Source organism: Nycticebus coucang, chromosome 2 (assembly GCF_027406575.1).
Source record: "Nycticebus coucang isolate mNycCou1 chromosome 2, mNycCou1.pri, whole genome shotgun sequence".
Lineage (NCBI taxonomy): Eukaryota > Metazoa > Chordata > Mammalia > Primates > Lorisidae > Nycticebus > Nycticebus coucang.
The window spans coordinates 45,146,720-45,167,570 of record NC_069781.1 but is presented as its reverse complement, the minus strand read 5'-3'; the positions used below and the strand labels follow the sequence as shown (position 1 = coordinate 45,167,570).

Sequence of the window (20,851 nt, the reverse complement as noted above, 5' to 3'; positions counted from 1 at the left end):
ACTCTGTCTCAAAAAAATTAATTAAATAAAATAAATTAAATTAAAATAAAACATCCCACTACAACTGGCTAAAACTAAAAATTACAGCAATATCAAACATTGCCGGGGATGTAGAAGAACTCTTTAAAGTATAGGCTATCCATTACATGTATGAACTGATCTTCTTCCCTAGACATCTATAATGGTATTTGTATATACTATCCTCAAAAGAATTAAGAAAACAGTCACTCAGTTTTCTGTATTCTGTAGTTCAGATGAGGAACCTGACTGAAAACAACTCTACAACACGTGGGAAACAGTTTAGCATCATCTAGTAAAGTAGTGCATACCCTACACACAAGCCAAAAATTCCATTCTCAGTTACATACAGTCTTGAGAAAATGAACTTTCTTCGTAGAAGGGACGTCCACAAGAAAAGTATAATTTATAATCACAAAAAATTAGAAATGAGGCCAGACATGGCAGCCCAGGCCTGTAATCCCAACACTTTGGGAGGCTGAAGCAGGAGGCAAGAATTCAAGACAGCCTGGACAAACATAGGGAAATCCCATCTTTAATTATCCAAGCAAGGTGGTGTGCACTTGTATTCCCAAGCACTCAGGAGGCTGATTCAGGAATATTGCTTGAGCCTAGAAGTTCAAGGCTATAGGGGTGGCACCTGTGGCTCAAAGGAGTAGGACGCCGGCCCCATATGCTGGAGGTGGCAGGTTCGAACCCAGCCTTGGCCAAAAACTGCAAAAAAAAAAAAAAAAAGAAGAAGTTCAAGGCTATAATGAGCTATGGAGCTATGTCTGGCCACTCCAGCAGCCTGGACAACAGAGGCAAATCTGTTCTCTTAGTAAGAGAGAAAGGCGAGAGGAGAGAGAGAAGCACAAAAAGAAAAAGGAGAGAGGGTGGCGCCTGTGGCTCAGTGAGTGGGGCGCCGGCCCCATATACCAAGGGTGGCGGGTTCAAACCCAGCCCCGGCTGAACTGCAACCAAAAAATAGCCGGGCATTGTGGCGGGCGCCTGTAGTCCCAGCTGCTCGGGGGGGCTGAGGCAGGAGAATCGCGGAAGCCCAGGAGCTAGAGGTTGCTGTGAGTTCTGTGACATCATGGCACTCTACTGAAGGCGGTAAAGTGAGACTCTGTCTCTACAAAAAAAAAAAAAAAAAGAAAAGAAAGAAAAAGGAAAGAACAGGGCGGCACCTGTGGCTCAAAGGAGTACGGCGTGGCTGATGGGTTCAAACCCAGCCCCGGCCAAAAACCGCAAAAAAAAGGGAGAGAACAAAGGAAAGAGAAAGTAGGAGAGAATTTAAAAAGATACAAAGGGAGAAATAGACCACTAACAAGAAGAAATTCTGGGCCTGTACAAGTCTTCTTAATACCTAGGAATGATTTGATAAAAAAAGACTTAGAGTGTAAAAAAGCGTAAATAACAAAAGTACTAAGGGAGGAGAGGTAGTAAGTTATCTCACTTGTTTAGTCAGTTACAGATTGAACTCCCTGTTCTACTCCTTCTCCGCTTCTCACCACATTTGACACTCTTTTTCTCTTTTTTTAGAAATAAGAGTCTCCGTGGGGCACAGGGGCTTACCCCTGTAATCCTAGCACTCTGGGAGGCCAAGGTGGGTGAATTGCATAAGCTCAGGAGTTCAAGATCAGCCTGAGCAAGAGTTAGACCCTGTCTCTAAAAACCACTGGGGGAAAAAAATAAAAACAGCTGGGGAGTACTGGGGGCACCTGTAGTCCCAGCTACTTGGCTGAGGCAAGAGGATCATTTGAGCCCAAGAGTTTAAGGTTGCTGTGAGTTATAACGCCATGGCACTCTATCAAGTGAGACACAGTGAGACTATTCAAAAAAAAAGAACATGGCAGAAGATAATAGTATAGTTATTTAGTAATCTTTTGTTGCCAGAGCCAGTGAGGAATATGGAAGCTAGGCAAGATAGCTCACACCTATAACCCTAGCACTTTGAGAGACTAAGGTGGGAGGATTGCTTAAGGCCAGAAGTTCAAGACCACTACCCTACCCCATACATAGCAATTTGAAAAATTAGCGGGCAGTGCCTGTGGCTCACAGAGGTGGCGGGTTCAAACCCAACCCTGGCCAAAAACTGCAAAAAAAATAGGGTGGCACCAGTGGCTCTGTGGGTAGGATGCCACCGGGTCCCCTATACCAAGGGTGAGGGGTTCAAACCCGGCCCCTCGGCCAGCTAAAACAGCAGTGGCAAATGCAACAAAAATAGCTGGGCATTGTGGCGGGTGCCTGTAGTCCCAGGTACTCAGGAGGTTGAAACAGGAGAATCACCCTGGCCCAAGAGCTTGAGGTTGCTGTGAGCTATGACGCAACAGCACTCTACTGGGGGGGGGGGGGGAGAAAGAAAGAAAAATTAGCCAGGCATAGTGGCATGCTCATGGAGTCGCAGCTACTTGGGAGGCTGAAGCAGGATCACTTGAGCCCAGACACTAGAGGTTGCAGTGAGCTATGAGAAAGCCACTGCACTCTAGCCTAGGCAATAGGATGAGAGCCTATCTCAAACAACAACAAAAAAAGTAAAGGCTTCACTTCAGAACACTTAAACCCCTTCAAGACAGTTTTATACTTTCTACACATATCTTATACTTACGTTTTATACTTTTTACACACACTTTATATTTAAGGGGGTAGAGACAAGTTCCCATCAAAACACAAGTAAATTGGCCGGGCATGGTGGCTCACGCCTGTAGTCCCAGCACTGTGGGAGGCCAAGGCGGGTGGATTGTCTGAGCTCAGAGGTTCAAGACCAGTATGAGCAGCAGTGAGCCAGAGTAAAACCCCGTCACTACTAACAACATCAAAAACAGCCAGCACCGGGCGGCGCCTGTGGCTCAGTCGGTAAGGCGCCGGCCCCATATACCGAGGGTGGCGGGTTCAAACCCGGCCCCGGCCAAACTGCAACCCAAAAATAACCGGGCGTTGTGGCGTGCGCCTGTCGTCCCAGCTACTCTGGAGGCTGAGGCAAGAGAATCTCTTAAGCCCAGGAGCTGGTGGTTGCTGTGAGCTGTGTGAGGCCATAGCACTATACCCAGGGCCATAAAGTGAGACTCTGTCTCTACAAAAAAAAAAAAAAAACAGGGCGGCGCCTGTGGCTCAGTGAGTAGGGCGCCGGCCCCATACGCCGAGGGTGGCGGGTTCGGACCCAGCCCCGGCCAAACTGCAACCAAAAAATAGCCGGGCGTTGTGGCGGGCGCCTGTAGTCCCAGCTGCTCGGGAGGCTGAGGCAAGAGAATCGCATAAGCCCAAGAGTTAGAGGTTGCTGTGAGCCGTGTGACACCACGGCACTCTACCCGAGGGCAGTACAGTGAGACTCTGTCTCTACAAAAAAAAAAAAAAAACAGCCAGCACTGCCAGAGGAAGAAGAAAATCAACAAAAAAGGAGTACTTCAAACAAAGAAGAATGAACAAGCACACTGAAATTAAAAATAAAAAAAAAAAACAAGTAAATTAAATAAACCTATATTCACTCACTCAATAAAACAGTAAGTCACTCAGTCACTCCTGGTGATCACTGCACAAGGTGCACTGGTTACCAGGAAAGGGAAGCAGAGTTATTAGTATTGTTCCAGTATAGTTCTAAAGGTAGCTCCATGTGACTATGGCTGGTCCAGCCCACATTTAAAGAGAGGCCAGAGGAAACCAGAGCAGAAGGAAACAGGCAAGAGAGGCAATTACCACAGCCCTTTCCCATGGCCTCATTCCCTCCCATGCCACCACTTCCAGTCTTATTTCAGTCATGACAAAAAACTTCCTGTCTCTGAAAAGTTTCGTAATTATTAAATGTCAGAGGCAACAGAGAAGCAAACAAGAAATCAGAGCTGCAGGAAAAAAGCAAGATAGAGGTGTATGGGAAAAAAATTTCTCATTACATGTGTTAACTAGCTATAAGTAGGAAAATCAGGAGGGATAAACTGGCAGCAAATCCAGAAGAACTATGTGGGAAACTTATTAATTACCTTTGCCTAATGATAAGTGAAGTCTTCACAACAATGGGAATATTGCCCTAGCCAAGGTGCTCTGTAGGCAAGGAATGTTGGTATACTAGAAGACCATCATCTCCAGAGAGTGAAATTTATTCCTTTTCCTGAAATAGATGTGGACCACCTATGTACCCACTCAATGCCTAGGACACAGGAGAGCTTGGGTATGACAGTCACCTTCCATCCACATTTGACAAAATGACAGTAAAAAGTGCAATTCACAGTAAAAAAAAGTGAGAAACACTCAAACTAGTGGCACACCCCGTGGTGAAAAAAATTGCTATCATAGTGGAAGAGAAAATATAAGAATGGTTTTCAGCCAAAAAGTTAATTATACGCCTTTCAAATAAAAGACAATCTTTGAATACCTTATGAAGACCTTAAGAAGCTCCCAACTTGCCCGGTGTGGTGAGGCTGAGATGAAAGAACTGCTTGAGCCCAGGAGTTACAGGCCAGCCTGGGCAACATAGCAAAATCATCTCTAAAAAAGAGAGATTTAAAAAAAAAAAAAAGAAGAAGAAGAACAAAAGAAAAAGTATTGTTTAAGACCTGACACTGTGGCTCATGCCTGTAATCCTAGCACTCTGGGAGGCCCAAGCCAGTGGACTGCCCTGAGGTCCCAGGTTTGAGACCAGCCTGAGCCAGAGTGAAACCCCGTCTCTAAAAATAACCAGGTGTTGTGAAGGACCCTGCAGTCCCAGCTACTTGGGAGGCTGAGGCAAGAGAATCACTTGAGCCCAATAGTTTGATTTTGCTGTGAGCTATGAGTCCATAGCACTCTAACCAGGGAGACAAAATTAGAATCTGTCTCAAAACAAACAAAAAAAAAAAAACCTCAACTATTAGTACATATAGATGCTAGAATAAGATGTTAAGTCTAGGGCAGCGCCCGTGGCTCAGTGAGTAGGGCGCAGGCCACATATACAGGGGTGGGGGTGGGGTGTGTGTGTGTGATGGGTTTGAACCCAGCCCCAGCCAAACTGCAACAAAAAAATAACCGGGCGTTGTGGCGGGTGCCTGTAGTCCCAGCTACTCGGGAGGCTGAGGCAAGGCAAGAGAATAGCTTAAGCCTAAGAGCTGGAGGTTGCTGTGAGCTGTGACGCCATAGAACTCTACCAAGGGCGACAAAGTGACTCTGTCTCTAAAAAAAAAAAGAAAGAAAAAGGACGTTAAGTCTATTTTTTTATATCTTAACCACAGACAAAGTAAGCCTAAATAGTAACGTACCATATACTTTGGATATGAAGTTAGAAACAATGTCCAATAGCGGTGGTGACAGATTATGTCAAACAGGAAAGAAACGAAGGGATCAACCTCTAAAGGCAAGGATAAGAGCCCACAGTGGTGACAGTTGAAAGATGCCTGTGCAAACTGATCAGATTAAAAACTGGGGGAAAGGGGTGAGAAAGTGATTTAGAGGCAAACTGAGTTCTATGCATCAGTAACAGAATAACACTACATGTACTGTAACAGTGCTTTACGGTTTATAAAGCGGTCACAAACCTACGGCACAGAAAACAAACTGTTAACACAAGCGGACAACAGGAACAAGGAGTGAAGAGGAAAACTAAGTCCGAACTGAGACCAAAGCTCTCTAACTGAAAAAAAGTAGAACTGAACTCTGGGCAAACTGGAAAAGGTTAGAGAGCGCAGAAGTTGGGCTCAAGAGGGCCAGTCCCAGGACTAGCCGCGGGCGTGAAGACAGAAAGCCGGGCAGGAAGAGAGCGACAGCGTGACGAGGGAGCTCCGCGGACTGAAAGGGACCGAGGTGGGAGAGTAAACCACACCCTCCAGGGCAGAAAACCGAAAGGCGGGGGAAAGGAAAGGCGTCCCTGGGGGCTGGGTGGGGCCTGACCGACAAGGATGCCGGAAAGTAGAAAGTAGCGAAGGACAACACGAGGGAAAGAGGAAGGAGGCGGTCCGGGCCTGGACATACGGAGGGAACATGAAGCTGGCTAGAAAACCTTGGCCCGATCCTCACGAGTAAGTGCTGGGGCAGTGAGAAAAAGGTTGGGAATTCAGAAAAGCTGAATCCAAGACTAGAAAGTGCACGCTGCAACACTGAGCGCCCTGGAACAAGTAACGAGAGGGAGAGAGTGGCAATTACCAATGCTGCTGTCGCTGGACTCGGGAACCGCTGCTGCCGCTTCTGCCGCTGCCGCCGCCGCCGCCGCTCGTTACCTGCCAATGTGCCTCTTACAAAGCGGCGGCGGCGGCAGAGGCGGCCCACCCTGTCACGTGACCTCGGCGTCACGGGGGAAGGAGGAGCCACTCACGTCCCCCGCGCGCGGCTCCCCAGCCCGATGCCTCTCCTGGCTAATTGCCCGTACCCGGACCCAAGGAAGCCAAAAGTGCGGAGACGGGAAAAGACAAAGGGAAGGAGCAAATAAAGGGGATTTTGTGGCATTGTACTTGTAGATGTCAAAAAGTGAGACCCACCGCAACCAGGCTGCCCGCAACGGCAGTTCGTTGTCGCGCGGTGATGACCTCACAAGGCACCACAGGTTGCTCCCCTGCGGCCGCCTTTCTCCTATCACGTGATGTGGTCCAACCAGTCAAGGCAATTTGGCCTGCGGAACGTTGCAACCAGGGGACTACGATTTCCAACATACAGCGTAGCAGGAGCGCACACTTCCGCAGCTTCTTCCCCCGCAGGTTCATAGATGCACCCATCCAGAGACCTTAGTACCCAGGGAAGGTCAGGAGGAAAAGCGGCCAGGCTAGGTTCCTGGGTCTCATATTAGCGGATGCTGCCCGCCAGGTGCCGAGCGTGGTTCCTGCGAGAGGTGTGGTCCAGCCGGGGACTCGCGTTTCGCCCCACCCTGTGCGCGGGAAAACGCCAACGGCTCGCCGCGAAATCTGAGGCTCTGAGAACCTCCGCAAGGCGGAGAGCCCTCGCGACTTCGGTCCCGTTAAGTGTGGGTCGTGTTTTGCCCTTCAAAGCCTTTTCTGCGTGAAGACTACATTTATTAGACGCCATTTATAGTCCTTATTATTATGTAGTATAATTAATCTCTTTAGTCTGAGATAGCCCCGCTTTAAGGTTAAGGAAAGAGGCTTAGAGAGCTGTCTCTGGCTGAAGAGACCCAAATCGGATTTTCTGTTTCTGAAAATTAAGTAACTTTCCTTTCAATTAGATCTGCCAGCCAGGGTGGGCGTGATGGCTCACACCTATAATCCCATTACTTTGGGAAGCTGAACCCCGGAGGATCTCTTGAGGCCAAGAGAGACCAGTATGAACAACCAAGCAAGACCCCACTTATCTAAAACAGTTATTAAAAAAATCATTTCATCCGTTGTTAACTCCAGAAATTTGTCATAAATAATAAAATGGTTAATACTCATAGCACAGTGTTTTTAAGAGTTTTAAGTATTTTCTCATTTATTGGCCAATTTGATCCTCAGAAGTGGTATCCCAGCCTGATTAGATACAAGGCCTTTGCAGTTTTAGCAGGCCTTATCTCAGTTGGAACTTTCCACTGTGATAAATAATTTCAACAAGTTGTGAAAATTAAATGAGATTATGGAAAATACCTGCTTGTCACATTGGAAACCCTCAATAACTATTAGTAATTCACACTCTGTACACTTGGACTCCAACAGATCTAAGTAAGAGAAAAGGAATTGACTTGTACTGAACTTTGTGCAGGACACTGTACTAATTACTAACTTGCTAGTTAATAATGGACTTGTTTTTTGTTAAATTACTTGCAGTAAAGCAGTTGAAACCTTAAACAGTCCAGTCCAGCTCAAGGGAAGCCTTCATTGTTCATATAAATTGATCAAATAATCCTAAGGCCCAGGCAGGCAGGGTGGCTCACGCCTGTAATCCTAGCACTCTGGGAGGCTGAGATGGGTGGATTGCCTAAGCTCAGTAGTTCGAGACCTGCCTGTGCCAGAGCAAGACCTCCCTTCTTTTTTTTTTTTTTTTTAAGAGACAGAGTTTTATTTTGTGGCCCTCGGCAGAGTGCTGTGGTGTCACAGCTCATAGCAACCTCCAGCTCTTGGGCTTAGGCAATTCTTTTGCCTCAGCCTCCCAAGTAGCTGGGACTACAGGTGCCTGCCACAAGGCCAGCTATTTTTTTGTAAGACCTCCTTTCTAAAAGAATAGCTGGGGGGCGGCACCTGTGGCTCAAAGGAGTAAGGCGCCAGCCCCATATGCTGGAGGTGGCAGGTTCAAACCCAGCCCCAACCAAAAAAAAAAAAAAAGAATAGCTGGGTGTTATCTCAGAGCTTGTAGCTCAAGGGTCTAGGGCGCCAGCCGCATACACTGGAGCTGGCAGTTCGAATCCAGCTGGGTCCACCAAACAATCACAACTATAACCAAAAAATAGGGCGGCCCCTGTGGCTCAGTGAGTAGGGTGCCAGCCCGGTATGCTGAGAGTGGTGGATTCGAGCCCAGCCCTGGCCAAACTGTAACAAAAAATAGCTGGGCGTTGTGAGGCTGAGGCAAGAGAATTGCCTAAGCCCAAAAGCTGGAGGTTGCTGTGAGCTGTGACGCTAATCACCCTACCAAGGGCAACAAAATGAAACTCTGTCTCAAAAAAAAAAAAAAAAGCCAGGCATTGTGGTGGGTGCCTGTAGTTTCAGCTACTTGGGAGGCTGAGGCAAGAGGATGGCTTAAACCAAAGAGTTTGAGGGGCGGCGCCTGTGGCTCAGTCGATAGGGCGCCGGCCCCATATACCGAGGGTGGTGGGTTCAAACCCGGCCCCGGCCAAACAGCAACCAAAAAAAAATAGCCGGGCGTTGTGGCGGGCGCCTGTAGTCCCAGCTACTCAGGAGGCTGAGGCAAGAGAATCGCGTAAGCCCAGGAGTTGGAGGTTGCTGGTAAGCCCAGGAGTTGGAGGTTGCTGTGAGCTGTGTGAGGCCATGGCACTCTACCAAGGGCCATAAAGTGAGACTCTGTCTCTACAAAAAAAAAGAGTTTGAGGTTGCTGTAAGCTGTTACACCACAGCACTCTACCCAGGACAACAGTTTGAGACTCTTGTCTCAAAAAAAAAAAAAGAGTAGCTGGGTGTTGTGGCGGGCTCCTGTAGTCCCAGCTACTTGGGAAGCTGAGGAAAGAGAATTGCTTAAGCCCAAGAGTTTGAGGTTGCTGTGACCTCTGACACATGACACTCTACTGAGGACAACAAAGTGTCTCAAAAAAAAAAAAAAGAATCCTGAGGCCGTGACTTCAATGAATAGAATTTATTATAATGGCCATTCGTGTATAGATTGTATCTTATGTCTTTCCTTTTGTCAGGGAGCTAGTATTGTTTCTGGTTAGTTCTGTCTTCCCATTCTTTGTATTCCTGCTTTATAGAAATGTGTGGGTGGCTTGGCGCCTGTAGCTCAAAGGGCTAGGGCACCAGCCACATACACTGGAGCTCGAGGGTTCGAACCCAGCCCAGGTCTGCCAAACAATGATAACTCCAACCAAAAAGTAGCCGGGCATTGTGGCAGATGCCTGTAGTCCCAGCTACCTGGCAGGCTGAGGCAAGAGAATTGCTTGAGCCCTAGAGTTTGAGGTTTCTGTGAGCTGAGATGCCATTGCACTCTTCAGAAGGTGACATAGTGAGACTCTGTCTCAAAAAAAAAAAAAATGTGTGGGAGAGTCAAAGATAAAAACCACCCTTGAGAGTCAACTACTTAATGGACAGAGTAGGATAAAAGATTCTGAATGGATTTAGACAAACTTGCTAACAGTGGCTGTCTCTGAGGAGTAGATAGAGATAATTCAGGGTGCTGGCCCAAAGGAACTATAGTCTGATGTTTTTGTTTTTTTACACAGAGAAATTACTTGTGAATTACTTAATTAAACATTAACTTTAAAAAGGGCCATGCGGGTAGTGCCTGTGGCTCAACGGAGTAGGGCGCTGGCCCTATATGCCCAGCCCCGGCCAAAAACTGCAAAAAAAAATTAACTTTAAAAAGGGCCATGCATAGTGGCTTACGCCTGTAATCCCAGCCAAGGCAGAAGGATTGCTTGAGGCCAGGAGTGGGAAGTTGCAGTGAGATATAATCAGGCCACACTACTCCAGCTTGGGCACCAGAGTATGACCCTTCTTTTCTTTTCTTTTTCTTTTTTCTTTTATTTATTTTTTTTTTATTTTATTTTTTTTTTTTTATTTTTTTTTTTTGGTTTTTGGCTGAGGCTGGGTTTGAACCCACCACCTCTGGCATATGGGACCGGCGCCCTACTCCTTGAGCCACAGGCGCCGCCCATATTTATTTTTTTTTTAGAGACAGAGTCTCACTTTGTTGCCCTTGATAGAGTGCTGTGACATCGCAGCTTACAGCAACCTCCAGCTCTTGGACTTAGGCGATTCTCTTGCCTTAGTCTCCAGAGTAGCTGGGACTACAGGCCGCCGCCACAACACCTGGCTATTTTTTGTTGCAGTTTGGCTGGGGCCAGGTTTGAACTCGCTACCCTCGGTATATGAGGCCGGTGCCCTACCCACTGAGCCACAGGTGCCGCCCTTCTATTTATTTATTTATTTATTTATTTATTTATTTATTTATTTATTTTTAAACAAAGTCTCACTTTGTTGCCCTTGGGAGAGTGCCATGGCATCATAGCTCACAGCAACCTCTACTCTTGGGCTTAAACAATTCTCTCGCCTCCCAAGTAAGCTGGGACTATAGGCGCCGGGCACAATGCCCAGTTATTTTCAGAGGTGGGTGTCTCGCTCTCGCTCAGGCTGGTCTCGAACCTGTGAGCTCAGGCAGTTCAATGGCCTCAGCCTCCCAGAGTGCTAGGATTACAGGAGTGAGCCACTGCACCCTATCTGAGGCCCCCTTCTTAAAAACAAAGAAAGAGGACGCAAGATGGCAGCCACCACAGGCTCGGACAATTTATGAAAACTGAATATACAGCCTTAAAATAGAATGTGGACCTAAATACCCAGAAGCATCCCCCTTTGTAAGATTTGTAACAAAAATTAATATGAATGGAGTTAATAGTTCTAATGGATTGGTGGACCCAAGAGCCATATCAGTGCTAGCAAAATGGCAGAATTCATATAGCATCAAAGTTGTCCTGCAAGAGCTTCGGCGCCTAATGATGTCTAAAGAAAATATGAAACTCCCTCAGCCACCTGAAGGACAGTGTTAACAGCAATTAATCAAAAGGAAAACCACAGGCCCTCCCCCTTCCCCCTATTCGATTTAAGCAGTCTTCATTTTCCACAGTAGTAAATTTTCTAGATACGTCTTGTAGACCTCAAAGTACTGGAAAGGAAGCTCCCATTCAAAGGCAATTTATCTTAAAGTACTGTAAATGATACTAATTTTTTGTCCATTTGAAATATATAAGTTGTGCTATAAAAAAAAAAAAAAAAACAAAGAAAGAGGCTCAGCAGTTAAGGTGACAGCCACATACACCGGAACTGGTAGGTTTGAGCCCCTTCCCCAGCCTGCTAAGCAAACAAACAAACGAAAAGAATAGCCAGGCATTGTGGCGGGCGCCTGTAGTCCCAGCTACAAGGGAGGCTGAGGCAAGAGAATCACTTGACCCCAAGAGTTTAAGGTTGCTGTGAGCTGTGATGCAACAGCACTCTACTGAGGGCAACATAGACTCTGTCTCAAAAAAAAAAAAAAAAAAAAAAAAACGCAAAGAAAGAAGAGACTAGAGACTGGGCACAGTGGCTCATACCTGAAATCCTAACACTCTGGGATGCTGAGGCAGGAGGATCCCTTGAGCTGAAGTCAGATGTTCAAGACCAGCTGGAGTAAGAGTGAGATTCCCTTCTCTACTAAAAATACCAAAAAATTGCTAGGTAAGCTGGCTCATGCCTGTAATCCTAGCACTCTGGGAGTCCTAGGTGGGTGGATTGCTCGAGCTTAGGAATTCGAGACCAGCCTGAGCAAAAGGGAGAACCTGTCACCACTAAAAATAGAAAAACTAGCTGGGCATTGTGGCAGGTGCCTGTAGTCCTAGTTACTGGGGAAGCTGAAGCAGGAGGATCGCTTGAGCCCAGGAATTTGGCATTGATGTGAGATAGACTGACCCCATGGCACTCTAACCTGGGCAACAGAGTGAGACTGCAACAAAAAAGAAGAGAAAGAGGGCGGCACCTGTGGCTCGTCGGTAAGGCGCCAGCCCCATATACCGAGGGTGGCGGGGTTCAAACCCAGCCCGGCCGAACTGCAACAAAAAAATAGCTGGATGTTGTGGCGGGCACCTGTAGTCCCAGCTACTGTGGAGGCTGAGGCAAGAGAATCGCTTAAGCCCAGGAGTTGGAGGTTGCTGTGAGCTGTGTGATGCCATGGCACTCTACCGAGGGCCATAAAGTGAGACTCTGTCTCTACAAAAAAAAGAAGAGAAAGAGATCAGATGAGGTGGCTCACACCTGTAATCCTAGCTCTCTGGGAGGCTGAGGCGTGTGGATTGCTTGAGCTCACGAGTTCGAGACCAGCCTGACCAAAAGCAAGATCCCCATCTCTACTAAAAAAATAGAAAAACTGAGACAAGAGGATGGCTTAAACCCAAGTTGGAGGTTGCTGTGAGCTATGACACCATAGCACTCTACCCAACAGGGGGAGAGCTTGAGACTCTGTCTCAAAAAAATAATAAAATAAAGAAAAGGGAGATCAGAGACCATGTGTTAGCTCTGTGATGTTATACAAGCTGTGTCACTTCTCCAGTTTCTTCTTCTGTTATATTCATATTCAAAAACATTTGTCTCTGGCTAGTCCAGGTGCAGTGGTGTATACAACTAATTGATTATAACATGTTACAGCCTGTAATCCCAGAACTCTGACAGGCCAAGGCAGGTGGTTCACTTGAGCTCACCAGTTCAAAGCCAACCTAAGCAAGAGTGAGGCCCTGTGTCTAAAAAATAGCCGGCATTGTGGCGGGCGCCTATAGTCCCAGCTACTTAGGAGGCTGAGGCAAGAGAATTGCTTAAACCCAAGAGTTTGAGATTGGGCGGCTCCTGTGGCTCAGTGAGTAGGGCACCGGCCCCATATGCTGAGGCTGGTGGGTTCAAACCCAGCCCCCGCCAAACTGCTGCAAAAAAATAGCCGGGCGTTGTGGCGGACGCCTGTAGTCCCAGCTGCTCGGGAGGCTGAGGCAGGAGAATCGCGTAAGCCCAAGAGTTAGAGGTTGCTGTGAGCCGTGTGACGTCATGGCACTCTACCTGAGGGTGGTACAATGAGACTGTCTCTACAAAAAAAAAAAAGTTTGAGATTGCTGTGACCTATGACGCCACAGCACTGTACTGGGGCAAAAAAGTGAGACTCTGTCTAAAAAAAAATAAAAGTTACAGATTCCTTTGTTCCTTTTTCACTCTCACTGCTTTACTTAACTAACCTTAAAAAAGAAAAAAAAAACCTGCCGGGCAGCAACTGTGCCTCAGTGGGTAGGGCGCCGGCTCCATATACTGAGGGTGGTAGATTCAAACCTAGCCCTGGCAAAACTGCAACAAAAAAATAGCCGGGTGTTGTAATGGGTGCCTATAGTCCCAGCCACTTGGGAGGCTGAGGCAATAGAATCGCCTAAGCCCAGGAGTTGGAGGTTGCTGTGAGCTGATGCCACAGCACTCTACTGAGGGTGATAAAGTGAGACTCTGTCTTTACAAAAAAAAAAAAAAAAAATCTGCCTTTATACTCTGGTTTCTCTTCAGATCATATAAGTCTTTTGCCTTTTACAAAAACATCTACCCTTTCTGTGTTGAGTGCTTTTATTAAATTACCATTTATCAAGGGAGAAGTCCTCTAGGACTTAGGATCAGAAAAAAATGAGGGCATCGAACCCTTAAAACCTCAACTGATTACAGTTTTTAGGAACTGGATGCGACATAATTATTTCATCCTCCACTTTCAGGGACATCACTCTCCTTTTCTTTTTTTTTTTTTTTTTTTTTTTTTTTTGTAGAGACAGAGTCTCACTGTACCGCCCTCGGGTAGAGTGCCGTGGCGTCACACGGCTCACAGCAACCTCTAACTCCTGGGCTTCCGCGATTCTCTTGCCTCAGCCTCCCTAGTAGCTGGGACTACAGGCGCCCGCCACAACGCCCGGCTATTTTTTTTTTTTTGTTGTTGCAGTTTGACCGGGGCTGGGTTTGAACCCGCCACCCTCGGCATGTGGGGCCGGCGCCCTACTCGCTGAGCCACAGGCGCCGCCCTTTCTTTTTTTTTCTTTTTCTTTTTCTTTTTTTTTAAAGACAGAGTCTCAGTTTGTCACCCTCGGTAGAGTGCTGTGGCATCACAGCTCACAGCATCCTCCAACTCATGGACTTAGGTGATTCTTTTGCCTCAGCCTCCCGAGTAGCTGGGACTAGAGGTGCCTGCCACAATGCCTGGCTATTTTTCTATTGCAGTTTGGCCAGGGCTGGGTTTGAACCCACCACTCTTGGTATGTGGGGCCGGCACCCTACTCACTGAGCCATAGGTGCCACCTTCACTCCCCTTTTCTACCTGACTTAACTCTGAGACTGACTCTGAAACTGATTTCATATTCTGTGACCACAAAAGACAGCATCGTCTCTTTTACCAGTTTTTGTTTGCTTAAGTCTTCTTGGCTAGACTGAAGTAAGCACATAATTGTCATGGAAAAAATCACTAATTCTTTCTTCTTTTTCTTCTTTCTTTCTTTTCTTTCGTTTTGTTGTTGTTGTTGTTGTTGTTTTCTTTTTTATCACTTTGTCACCCTCGGTAGAGTGCTATGGCGTCACAGCTCATAGCAACCTCCAGCTCTTGGCCTTAGGCGATTCTCTTGCCTCAGCCTCCCAAATAGCTGGGACTACAGGTGCCCGCCACAACATCCAGCTATTTTTTTGTTGTTGTTGCAGTTTGGCTGGGGCTGGGTTTGAACCCACCACCCTCAGTATATGGGGCCGGTGCCCTACTCACTGAGCCACTGGTGCCACCCTCTTTCTTTTCTTTCTTTCTTTTTTGACACAGAGTCTCACTATGTTGCCCTTAGTAGAGCACTATTGCATCACAGCTCACAGCAACCTCAAACTCTTGGGCTTAAGCAATACTCTTGCCTCAGCCTCCCAAGTAACTGGGACTACGGGTGCCCCACAACCCCCCCGCCCCCCACTATTTTTAGAGATGCCTCGGCCTCCCAGAGTGGTAGGATTGCAGGCTAGAGCCATCACATCTGGCCAAAAACCACTAATTTTCAGAAGGCTGTACAAATGGTAGCAATAAGATAAGTGGGTGGAATTATTCATTCTTTTTGGATTTCATTTGTTTCCTTAGAGACAGGGTTTCCCTATGTTGCCCCTGGAGTTCAGAGCCTATTCTCAGGGGTGACCATAGCATACTACAACAACCCTGAACTCTTGGACTCCAATAATCCACTTGCCTCAGCTTCCCCAAGAGCTGTGACTACAGGCATGCACCACCAGATTTGTCTCTGAAATCAGTCATTCAAAGATGAGGCCTATTGTCAGAAACAATCAGTAATCAATGGCTAAGATTTAGGAAGATACAATCAAGGCATATAAACTCCAAAGCACAATTTTTACAACCTAGATAAAGCTAATCACTTTTTGAAATTGAATCTACTCATACGTAATAAAATATATCATCATAATCAAATGCATTATAGCCTGCTTGAAGAATATAACTAAAGAAAAAAAAAGGGCGGCGCCTGTGGCTCAGTGAGTAAGGCGCCGGCCCCATATGCCGAGGGTGGCGGGTTCAGACCCAGCCCCGGCCAAACTGCAACAGAAAAATAGCTGGGCGTTGTGGTGGGCGCCTATAGTCCCAGCTGCTCGGGAGGCTGAGGCAAGAGAATCGCATAAGCCCAAGAGTTAGAGGTTGCTGTGAGCCGTGTGATGCCACGGCACTCTACCCGAGGGCGGTACAGTGAGACTCTGTCTCTACAAAAAAAAAAAAAAAAAATAAGAAAAAAAAAAAAAGAACCTTAAGAAGCAAAAATGTGGGCGGCGCCTGTGGCTCAGTGAGTAGGGCACCAGCCCCATATACTGAGGGTGGTGGGTTCAAACCGAGCCCTGGCCAAACTGCAACAAAAACATAGCCGGGCGTTGTGGCAGGCGCCTGTAGTCCCAGCTACTTGGGAGGCTGAGGCAAGAGAATAACCTAAGCCCAGGAGTTGGAGGTTGCTGTGAGCTGTGATGCTACATCACTCTACAGAGGGTGATAAAGTGAGACTCTGTCTCTAAAAAAAAAAAAGAGAAGCAAAAATGTAGGGCAACGCCTATAGCTCAGTGGGTAGGGCACCAGTCACATGCACCGAGGCTGGCAGGTTTGACCCCAGCCTAGGCCAGCTAAAACAACAATTACAACTGAAACAAGAAAAATAGCCAGCTCTGGTGGCAGGCACCTGTAGACCCAGCTACTTGGGAGCCTGAGGCAAGAGAATCACTTATGTCCAAGAGTTTGAGGTTGCTTTGAGCTGTGCCATCATGGCACTCTACCAAGGGTGATATGGCGAGATTCTGTCCCAAAATAAATAAATAAATAATAAAAAAATAAATAAAAATAAGGCCAGGCAAGGTGGCTCATGCCTATAATCCTAGCACTCTGGAAGACCCAGGAGGGTGGATTGCTTAAGCTCATGAGTTCAAGACCAGCCCCATCTCTACTAAAAGTTGAAAAACTTGGCTCGGGGCCCATCCTCAGTGGTTGGAGCACTGGCCACATACACCGAGGCTGGCAGGTTCAAACCCAGCCTGGGCTTGCTAAAACAACGACAACTACAATACAAAAATAGCCACGCACTGTGGCAGGCACCTGTAGTCCCAGCTACTTGAGAGGCTGAGGCAAGAGAATCACTTAAGCCCAAGAGTCTGAGGTTGCTGTGAGCTGTGGCACCACAGCATTCTACCAAGGGCAATATAGTGAGACTCCATCTCAAAAAAAAAAGAAAGAAAAAAGAAAACCTGAGGCATGGGCGGCGCCGGCCCCATATACCGAGGATGGCGGGTTCAAACCCGGCCCCGGCCAAACTGCAACAAAAAAATAGCTGGCATGTGGCGGGCACCTGTAGTTCCAGCTACTCGGGAGGCTGAGGCAAGGGAATCGCCTAAGCCCAGGAGTTGGAGGTTGCTGTGAGCTGTGTGATGCCACAGCACTCTACCAAGAGCGATAAAGTGAGACTCTGTCTCTACAAAAAAAAAAAAAAAAAAGAAAGAAAAACTGAGGCAGGAAGATAGCTTGAGCCTGAGTTGGAAGTTGCTGTGAGCTATGATGCCATAGCACTCTATCCAGGGTGACAGTTTGAGACTGTCTCAAAAAATAAATAAATAAATAAATATGAACAAATAGATTTTTTTTTTTTTTTTGAGACAGAGCCTCAAGCTGTCGCCCTGGGTAGAGTGCCGTGGTATCACAGCTCACAGCAACCTCCAACTCCTGGGCTCAAGCGATTCTCCTGCCTCTGGCCTCCCAAGTAGCTGGGACTACAGGCACCCACCACAACACCCAGCTATTTTTTTGGTTGCAGCTGTCATTGCTGTTTGGTGGGCCTGGGCTGGATTCGAACCTGCCAGCTCAGGTGTATGTGGCTGGTGCCTTAACTGCTTGAGCCACAGGCGCCGAGCCGAACAGATAGATTTTTTTTGTGTGTGTGTGTTTTTTTTTGGCTGGGGCTGGGTTTGAACCCACCACCTCCAGCATATGGGGCTGGCACCCTACTCCTTGAGCCACAGGCGCCACCCCGAACAGATAGATTTTTAAGGGGAAATCAAATATTTACATAGCCTGAAATCATCTTCCTCAAAATACTTGTTAGTCACTGTGGTGCTTTAACAAGTTCTTTGCTTTCCTTCCTTCAGGAAGCAATACATGCTTCCTCACACCCCAAATGTGGACAGGACTTAATAAATCATGTTTAACAAATGGAGAATAGGGTGGTGCCTATAGCTCAAGGAGTAGTGCGCCAACTCCATATGCCGGAGGTGGCGGGTTCAAACCCAGCCTCGGCCAAAAACTGCAAAAAAAAAAAAAAAAAATTAGAGAATGGAGTGGGAAAATGAATAACTTTACAACAGAGATATTTAACAGACACCACCTTAACTAAGAGATCAACGGTAACAGCACAGTGAGAAGTCATGTTGATATCATGTACCCCTGATCTGACACAATGTGGAAGGCACATCATCTGTGTGACACATGATGTGGAAAGCACATCATCATTCTTCCCAAAAGTTAATCACCTGGGTATAATTGTTAGGAAAAAAGAAGACAAACTCAAATTGAGGGACAGTATACAAAATACCTAACTGGAACTCTTCAAAAGTTTCAAAGTCAGCTGGGTGCAGTGCTTCTCATCACTAGTCCCAGGAATTTAGGTTTTGTTTGTTTGTTTGTTTTTTGAGACAGAGTCTCATTCTCTTACCCAAGCTAGAGTGCCATGGCCTACTCCTAGCTCACCACAACCTCAAACTACTAGGTTCAAGCAATTCTACATTAGCCTCTCGAGTTGCTGGGACCAAAGGTGCCCGACATGATGCCCAGCTAAACTTTATTTTATTTTATTTTTTTGAGACAGCCTCACTATGTCGTCCTCAATAGAGTGCCCTGGCATCACACCTCACAGCAACTTCAAACTCCTGGGCTCAAGAGATTCTCTTGCCTCAGTGTCCCAAGTAGCTGGAACTACAGGCACCTGCCACAATGCCTGGCTTTTTATTTTTTATTTTTTTTGAAACAGAGTCTCAAGTTGTTGCCCTGGGTGTGTGCCGTGGCATCACAATTTACAGCAACCACCAACTCTTGGGCTTAAGCGATTCTCTTGCCTCAGCGTCCCAAGTACCTGGGACTACAAGTGCCTGCCACAATGCCCGGCTATTTCTTTTTGTTGTTGTTGCAGTTGGCATTGTTGTTTTAGCTGGCTTGGGCCAGGTTCGAACCTGCCGGCCTCGGTGTATGTGGCTGGCACCGTAACCACTGTGCTACAGGCACCAAGCCTCATTCATTCTTCTAATCTCTGGTTTCAAGCATCTACTGCAGAGAGAAATTCCATCAACACCACCACTTTGGGAGGCCAGATTGAGGTGAGAGAATTGGTTGAGGTAAGGAGTTTGAGACCAGCCTGACTAAGAGTGAGACCCCATCTGTACAAGAAATAGAAAAAAATTAGTTGGGCACACTGGTGCAAACCTGTAGTCCCAGCCACTTGGGAGGATGAGGTAGGAGGATCAATTAAGAACAAGAGTTTGATAGCCAGGCATTGTGGTGGGCGCCTGTAGGCCCAGCCCTACTTGGGAGGCAGAGGCAGGAGAATCACTTGAGTCCTGGAGTTGGAGGTTGCTGTGAGTTGTGATGCCATGGCACTCTACCCAGGGTGACACCTTGAGGCTTTGTCTCAAAAAAAAAAAAAAACCAAGAGTTTGACAGATTTTGGGGTTTTTGAGGGGACGGGTGTAGTTAAGACAGAGTTTCACTTCGTCACCCTGGGTAGAGTGCCCTGGCATAGTAGCTCATAGCAACCTCTTAGAGTGCTAGGATTACAGGCACGAGCCTGGCTGGAGTTTGAGGTTACAGTGAGCTATGGCCCACTTCTTCCAGCCAGAGGCGTTATCTTATTTGGCTATTAGGAGTACTAATTGGTATAAACATTTTGGAAAGAAAAAAATCATAATATTTAAAGCATCCAAATAAATTGGTACTCTGCTTTAAGGAAATAACTTTAAACATGGAAAAACTGTTACGCAGAAAAAACACTTCTCCCAGCTTTATTATAACTATAAATATTAGAAGCATCTTACATGGGCAGCGCCTGTGGCTCAGTCGGTAAGGCGCCGGCCCCATATACTGAGGGTGGCGGGTTCAAACCCGGCCCCGGCTGAACTGCAACCAAAAAATAGCTGGGCGTTGTGGCGGGTGCCTGTAGTCCCAGCTACTCGGAGGCTGAGGCAGGAGAATCGCTTAAGCCCAGGAGTTGGAGGTTGCTGTGAGCTGTGTGAGGCCACGGCACTCTACCAAGGGCCATAAAGTGAGACTCTGTCTCTACAAAAAAAAAAAGAAGCATCTTACATATATGACTGTAGAGGAACAGTTAAATAAATTATGGCATTCATACTAGATCTCATATTATGTAACCTTCATAAATAACATTTACAAAAAAACATGCCAGGACCTAGGAAAATGCGTGGTATATACTTTATGTATAAAAATCCAAAATCAGTCTCGGCGCCTATGGCTCAAGCAGCTAAGGCGCCAGCCACATACACCTGAGCTGGTGGGTTTGAATCCAGCCTGGGCCCACCAAACAATAATGACAGCTGCAACCAAAAAATAAATAGCCGGGCGTTGTGGCAGGCACCTATAGTCCCAGCTACTTGGGAGGTGGAGGCAGGAGAATCACTTGAGCTCTGGTGTTGGAGGTTGCTGTGAGCTATGATGCCACAGCACTCTACCCAGGGTGACAGCTTGAGGCTCTGTCTCAAAAAAAAAAAAATCCAAAATCAAATCTAGAGCAAAATAACTATGCAAGAACATTATGCATAGGAAAGAAAGACTATAAAAATATATTAAAAGAATAGTGGTCACGGGCGGTGCCTGTGGCTCAGTGAGTAGGGCGCCAGCCCCATATGCCGAGGGTGGCGGGTTCAAGCCCAGCCCCGACCAAACTGCAACCAAAAAATAGCCAGGTGTTGTGGCGGGCGCCTGTAGTCCCAGCTGCTCGGGAGGCTGAGGCAAGAGAATCGCGTAAGCCCAAGAGTTAAGAGGTTGCTGTGAGCCGTGTGACGCCACGGCACTCTACCCGAGGGCGGTACAGTGAGACTCTGTCTCTACACACGCACACACAAAAAAGAATAGTGGTCAGGGCAGCGCCTGTGGCTCAGTGGGTAGGGTGCCAGCCCCATGTACTGAGGGTGGCAGGTTCGAGCCCAGCCCCAGCCAAACTGCAACAAAAAAATAGAGCACTGTGGTGGGTGCCTGTAGTCCC

General features: G+C 47.0%; 1 protein-coding gene and 1 pseudogene across 5 annotated transcripts in view; one reads left to right on the top strand and one right to left on the bottom strand.

Annotated features, from left to right (window-relative positions):
• Positions 1–6,236, bottom strand: part of UBAP2 (ubiquitin associated protein 2) — a 122,285-nt gene extending 116,049 nt beyond the window's left edge. For 2 of the 5 annotated variants that reach the window (XM_053570416.1, XM_053570445.1), the window contains exon 1: positions 6,106–6,234. The gene's annotated coding sequence lies outside the window, so the exon portion shown is untranslated. Of the gene's footprint in view, positions 1–6,105 lie in introns of all 5 variants that reach the window. The other 3 variants (XR_008375651.1, XM_053570425.1, XM_053570435.1) reach the window with 3 other exon arrangements.
• A 3,585-nt stretch (positions 6,237–9,821) lies between these two features.
• LOC128596451 (ubiquitin-conjugating enzyme E2 variant 1-like) lies at positions 9,822–11,111 on the top strand (annotated as a pseudogene).
• Positions 11,112–20,851: the final 9,740 nt, after the last annotated feature.